The sequence below is a fragment of the Cibotium barometz genome, chromosome 43 (assembly GCF_041138505.1).
Source record: "Cibotium barometz isolate CiBa-2024 chromosome 43, ASM4113850v1, whole genome shotgun sequence".
NCBI lineage: Eukaryota > Viridiplantae > Streptophyta > Polypodiopsida > Cyatheales > Cibotiaceae > Cibotium > Cibotium barometz.
The window spans coordinates 46,686,461-46,692,460 of NC_141088.1; positions in this window are offsets into that span (position 1 = coordinate 46,686,461).

Sequence of the window (6,000 nt, forward strand, 5' to 3'; positions counted from 1 at the left end):
TCTTATCTTCCACACGATTGCTGGATTTGGCAGTAAAACTCGATTAATCCTTTGATCTCTCAAAGTTGAGGATATCGCATGGAAAATCAAACTATATCCCTTCCTGCTAACTCCACTAACATCAAGAGCCTCTTGGATTGTAGTACCATCAACTTGATTATTGGATATAAAGTCCTCTACAACATTGCGTTTGATTGTTTTGTATTTTTTTTCTTCAATCAAACCTTTCGCTACACCACAAGAAAGCAATCCTTTCATTTGTTTAACTGGAAGAAGGTTGGGATCCATATTTTCTTTTGCAGGCTCCAATAGTTTCCTATAGTAACAACATAATATGCCTATATTATTCAACACTTCCAATCCTGTTTTGCGTAATTTTTCATTTTTTGGAATGTTGAATAATACAGGCATTTGAGAGCATTTTTGAGTATAAAAAGCCCGCTCCACAGGCATCCGTGAACTAGATTGAATGTAGTTCCAAAAGTATCGCTCAGGGGATAATCCGTCCTTACTTCCTTTAAATGGAGGAAGCATCCAAAACCTTGCAGGGTAAGCACAATCACCAAGTAAACAATAATTGCCTAAGCTGTTTGATTCACACCTTTGACCTAGATCACTTCTTTGGAATACATTCCAATCATGCATAGAACTTGCCCAACCAATATCATAATCCCAAACCAAGCAGTTAGAAGCAATGGTCATCAGTAAAATTATAGAATGAAACCCCTTCCGATTAAAGTAGTCCTCATGGTGCACATGAGGGGTAATAATTGGAACATGGCTACCATCCACTGCACCAATAACAAACGGAATGCCATGTATTGCCAGAAATCCTTCAGCCATGATATGCATTCTATAAGAAGAAGTCCATTTAATGTATTGGTCATGAAGACCTGATGTGGAGATTGTCACAAAACTCCAGAATGATCGTCTGGCATGAAGACGTGGAAACCCCATACAAATCTGCTATTACTTGTAAGTTTGATCCTGTAGCTAGACGGTGCAAAGCCACACATACACGCTTCTCCACACTAATTTCCTTTTGATAGTTAGTGTTAGACCGTTGCAAGCGAGGAGCAAGCCGTGCAGTCAAGAAGTGAAATGTTTCCTTGCTTAATTGGTGTAGAGGCCTTTCTACCTCTCTTGGTCACAGAGGCTTTGTTAGAAAATTCAACCTCCTGCACCTCTGCATCATCTGATTGTTGGACTTTACGTTTTATTGAAAGTTTTTTTGGAGCAGAAACCCCATCCACATCACTTCTCCCTTTCGGAGTCAAAGATGAGATGTCCTTCTCTGCTTGTGAGGGTTGCAGACTTTGATGCAGAGACTGATAGTAGCTAATTGGGTTGGGCCGTTGGTATGGTGTAAACGTAAACGGTGAACCACCAAAAGTGAGCAAAGGAAAGTAGGATGCCTGAGAATATTGGGAGTATGAGGGCATGTACTCGCTGTGTTGCAAGTTATGGGAATCCATTGGGGGATTACTAGAACGTCAAAATAAAGGGGTTAATTCGATTGCAAATACAGCATGTTGCATAAAATAGATCACCTTTGGAAATAGACGAATACAAAACATGCAAAAACAACAGCATGTTTTCTGTAACATGTGTAGTTTCTAGAGCTGTAGAAAAAAAAGCAGAGATGTTGCAGAAAATACAGAGAGATGTAGAAAAAACAAAGATGTTACACACCAAATGCCGGTTGGTGGCACGTGGTGTGCTGGGCCAATGAATTCAAGAGCATGCAAAAATAACATGTTTTCTGTAACATGTGTAGTTTCTAGAGATGTTGCAGAAAATACAGAGATGTTGTGGAGAATAGAGAGAGCAAGAAAACAACATGCTGAAAATACAGCATCTTGCAGAAAACACAGAACCTATGGAGAACATGCAAAAACAAACGAATACGGAGCATGCACAGAGCGTTGAGGATCTAAATCAGAAGAGATAAAGTTAAAAGGGTATCTTTACCCTAAGATTTTACACATCTAATCATTTGCCTCAGATTCTCGCTAAAGTCATTATAATCTAAAGTCCTATATGCATCTTTCTCTCACTTCTAGAGAGAGAATTTCTTAACAATTCACACAACTTCTCCAATTTTTAATTCTAGAGTCAAAAAGGTTTGTATCTTCATTTTGTGAATTGCACACCTTAGAAATCTAGAGAAAGAGAGTTTCTCATCTTTCTCTCTCTAAAAATATACTCCTAAATTTATTGAATTTATTCTTGTTAAGGTGCTCTAAACTTATTTCAGAGATTCAACCCTACTTTTCTAAACAAGATACTTAAAATCTCTTGAGTTGTTAGAGATTAACCGAGACTTTCTCTCTCTAAAGTTACGCCTCCTTCGAGAGAAATTCACTTAATCCAACCATAATTGAATCAATCTTGATTTTTAAAATTAAATTTAAATCTTCCTCGACCTTAACTCTACTTACTTAGATGGTCATTTATCTTTCTCTCACTAGAATATCTTCTTCTCTCTCTACAATTCTCCTTGTTTCTTCTTCACTCTCTAAAATTTCTTATACTAAATTTCCATAAAAATTCTAAGCACTCATTCAATAATTTCTATTTGCTCTAAAATAATTTCTTACACTATGTAAACTATTTTCTCTCTCTGTAACTCTAATTTCCACTTTATCTCTCTAGATATAGAGCTAACCCTAAAATTCACAAATGCATTAGGTCAGTTTTCTCTCTCTAGAAATAAAGTTAGCCTAAGGCATCATTCATAATTTGATAAATTAATATTTTATCCTAAATTTTGGGATTTGAGTATCTACATCTAGACTATCTAAGGTTTAAAACAAAAAAAGTTGCTCTAAGTTTTTTCTGCATTAAATTAATGCAGAAATGAAAAAACACTAGACCTTAGTGGTCTCTGGACTAGGAATTTATATTAAAATTATTGAAATACATTGTTAATTTAATTATTTAGGTCACTTTGCATTGATGCAGCATGCAAAAAACCTACATAGGATAACAAGCTAGATGTGGAGCTGGGGCTTTAAGGGCCTATACACACACTAAGCAGGAAACACATAGCTTTTCCTAAATTCATGTGTAATCAGGGAGAGGATAGGGGAGATTTCCAATCCATGAGCTTGGGTAAGGGAGATCTCCCCCATGTGCCCAAGATGATGAAATATAATACATAAGTAATACACATTTTCTCTCTCCTGAATTAAATTCATATTAAATTACATTGTCAATATAATACATAAGTAAGAGGCATCCTACAAATACAAAGTGATCAACAATTACATGCGCCCAAGTTGACGACATGTGCTGACGTTCGTCACTCACTAGTTGTTCTTTTTTGTAGATCCTCAACCTTCATCAACACTCACCCAGTCAAGGGCGAGACCAAGCATATAAATTGTAAGAATACTAAGTACTCAAAGAGAGACAAAGAGAGAGAGAGAGAGAGGTGCAGCGGCTGTAAACACAATCTCACACAAGTAACCTAACCTAATGTGTGTATTAAACACAGTGAAAGAATGCAAAACTAATTGTCTCAAGTTAAAATGATGATCAAGCTGCTAATCTCAGCTCATGTTGCAGATGAAACTATTGTTCAAGGGCAAACGCTAACTGCCAAATCCTTCTCCTCGCTCTTTCCAACCGCCTATGGACTAGCTTACTCAATAAAGCTAAAGTGCAGGTGTTACTTTATGATGAACTAGTGGGACTTGCTGCTGTTGTTGTAGCAATCTGTCCCCCCCTTCTCCTTTCACACTCGTGCCAAATGGAAAAATGAGATGGCCACCGAGAGTGACGTGGGTGAATGTTGTGGCAAGGGAAAGAATAGTGAGAATAATCATGTGTAGAGTTGAGGATATGGGGACTCCTTTAAAAAGGGCCTTATGGGGGATTGGTCGGCCTCTTACTAGATTGCCTATCCAAATTACCCAACTTGCTGCTTTATCCACCTACTTGACATGTGTGCCCACATGTGGCCTACTAATCATTGCTTTTTTGGGTTATCCTACCCGCCCACACGGGATTGCCCAATAGGTTCGATGGAGGTGATCACAAAAGTGGTCCTAGCTCTGCTAATCCTAATTTGACTCTCCATTGATGCGGCATGCAAACAACTTGCATAGGATGATAAGCTAGATGTGGAGTTGGGGCTTTAAGGGCACATACACACATGGAGCAAGAAACACATACCTTTTCCTAAATTCATGTGTATATCCAGGGAGAGGACATGGCAGATTTCCAATTCATGAGCTTTGGTAAGATTTCCCAAAAAAAAAAGGAAAATAGTACACTTTTAAGCAAAACATTCATGCGTGGACTCGCCTAGAAGAAGTGTGTAAAGCCCCTCAAAATGGCTACTTTTTTTTGCCCAGCCTAAATGGGTCTCTATAGCGTTCTTTGACAATGCGAGTATATTTCCCCTCAAGGATGCACTTAGACTTAATTGCTTCCCTCTTCACCACCTTCTCCCCAGGACTTGATCTTGCCAACATGCATGCACAAGGATCCTTGTGGTGGCAATTACTATGTGCCATCGTGAAAGATCAGTGTACATCGATGTCTAAATTTTAGACATCATGTAGTATTGTGAGACTAGGGACATAAATGAACTAGGGTCACAGACCAGTGACTATTCCTGGCATATCATACTGAATTCCAATACACGATCGCTTAATAATCGCACCATCATGTACATTGGCATGAAGAACATCACAAGTGAAGAGAACAAAGTATCACAACAAGAATGTCCTTTCTCAAGAATGTAATGTGAGCCTGTTTTACAAAGAGACTTAATAGATAAGGCTAAGGTACATTATTTCACATAGCCCCAAGATTAAAGAATCTATACACATGATACAACTGGCCAACAAGGCAAGGTGCAATACTAAGTAAACCACTTAAATAAGGATTAACTAAACCATAATCAAAACACTAATCACAAGATAATTGCATTAAATCAAGCTCTTAAAATGAGCCAATGATTACATGATTTTATAGCTCCCAACAAGAAGCCTTTATCCACAAGACACATGCACCCTTGTGTCATAAATCCATCCATGTGTTCATAAATTCTCACACTACATGTGCCACCTTGTTCTTTCCATATGTTATCTTTTTGACCATTGGCTTCACCTTTTACAAGTGACCATACAAATCAACCTTTGATCTAGGACCCTTAGTCTTTCTTCTTTCTTTTTAATGTGCATGCTCTCCCCCTTGCTCTACACTTGTTGCACTATGGTATCACATTTCTTAACACCCCCCCTTGGTGCCATATTGGGTATAATTTTTAGGTTTTCACTCTTCCTCTCTCTCTCTCTCTCTTTGTGCTCGGCTACTTTGGCCCTTGTGCTACTTTGGCTATAAATTGCAACTTGAGTGCATCATATGGCCTTAGAGGCTGATTACAACGCTTTTTGTAAAGATAAGAGGGGTGAAGAATGCATGCTATTCAATTACTGGTTTTTTAGCTTATTCTTCACTTCAGACTCAGAGGCTTTGAGCTTGTTCTTCTTGTTTGCAAATGACTTAACTATGTTCCAAGCTTTTCCTAAAAGCTCTTTCTTTGCTCTTACACACACATGCTTATTCCATGCGTGGTCATTTGGCCGCATTAACTCAAGGTTACATCTTTTTCTCACTCATGGTCGAGACTTTGCCTGCTCATATTGGTGGCATTTCTAAAGGTTACACATTTTGGTGAAAAGATTTTTGTTGGTGATGTAGTAGATGCGCAAGGTTTAGCCAATTTTGATGATGTTTCCACAGATGAAGAATATGGTGATGATTTCCTTGCCAAAGACATGTAACTGGACCCCCCATGACACTCAAGTACATTAAGATCCCATGTGAATAACCACTTATGAAAGAGCCTTCACACCAAAATTTTAAATGGGTTTTAATCTTAGCTACACAAAAATGATTTTTCTTATCTTTTCTTCTCTCAGTTGTGGTCTACTTGCCGAAGTGAATCTTCTAGTTTTGATTGAATGCTTTGATGACTATGCCTTT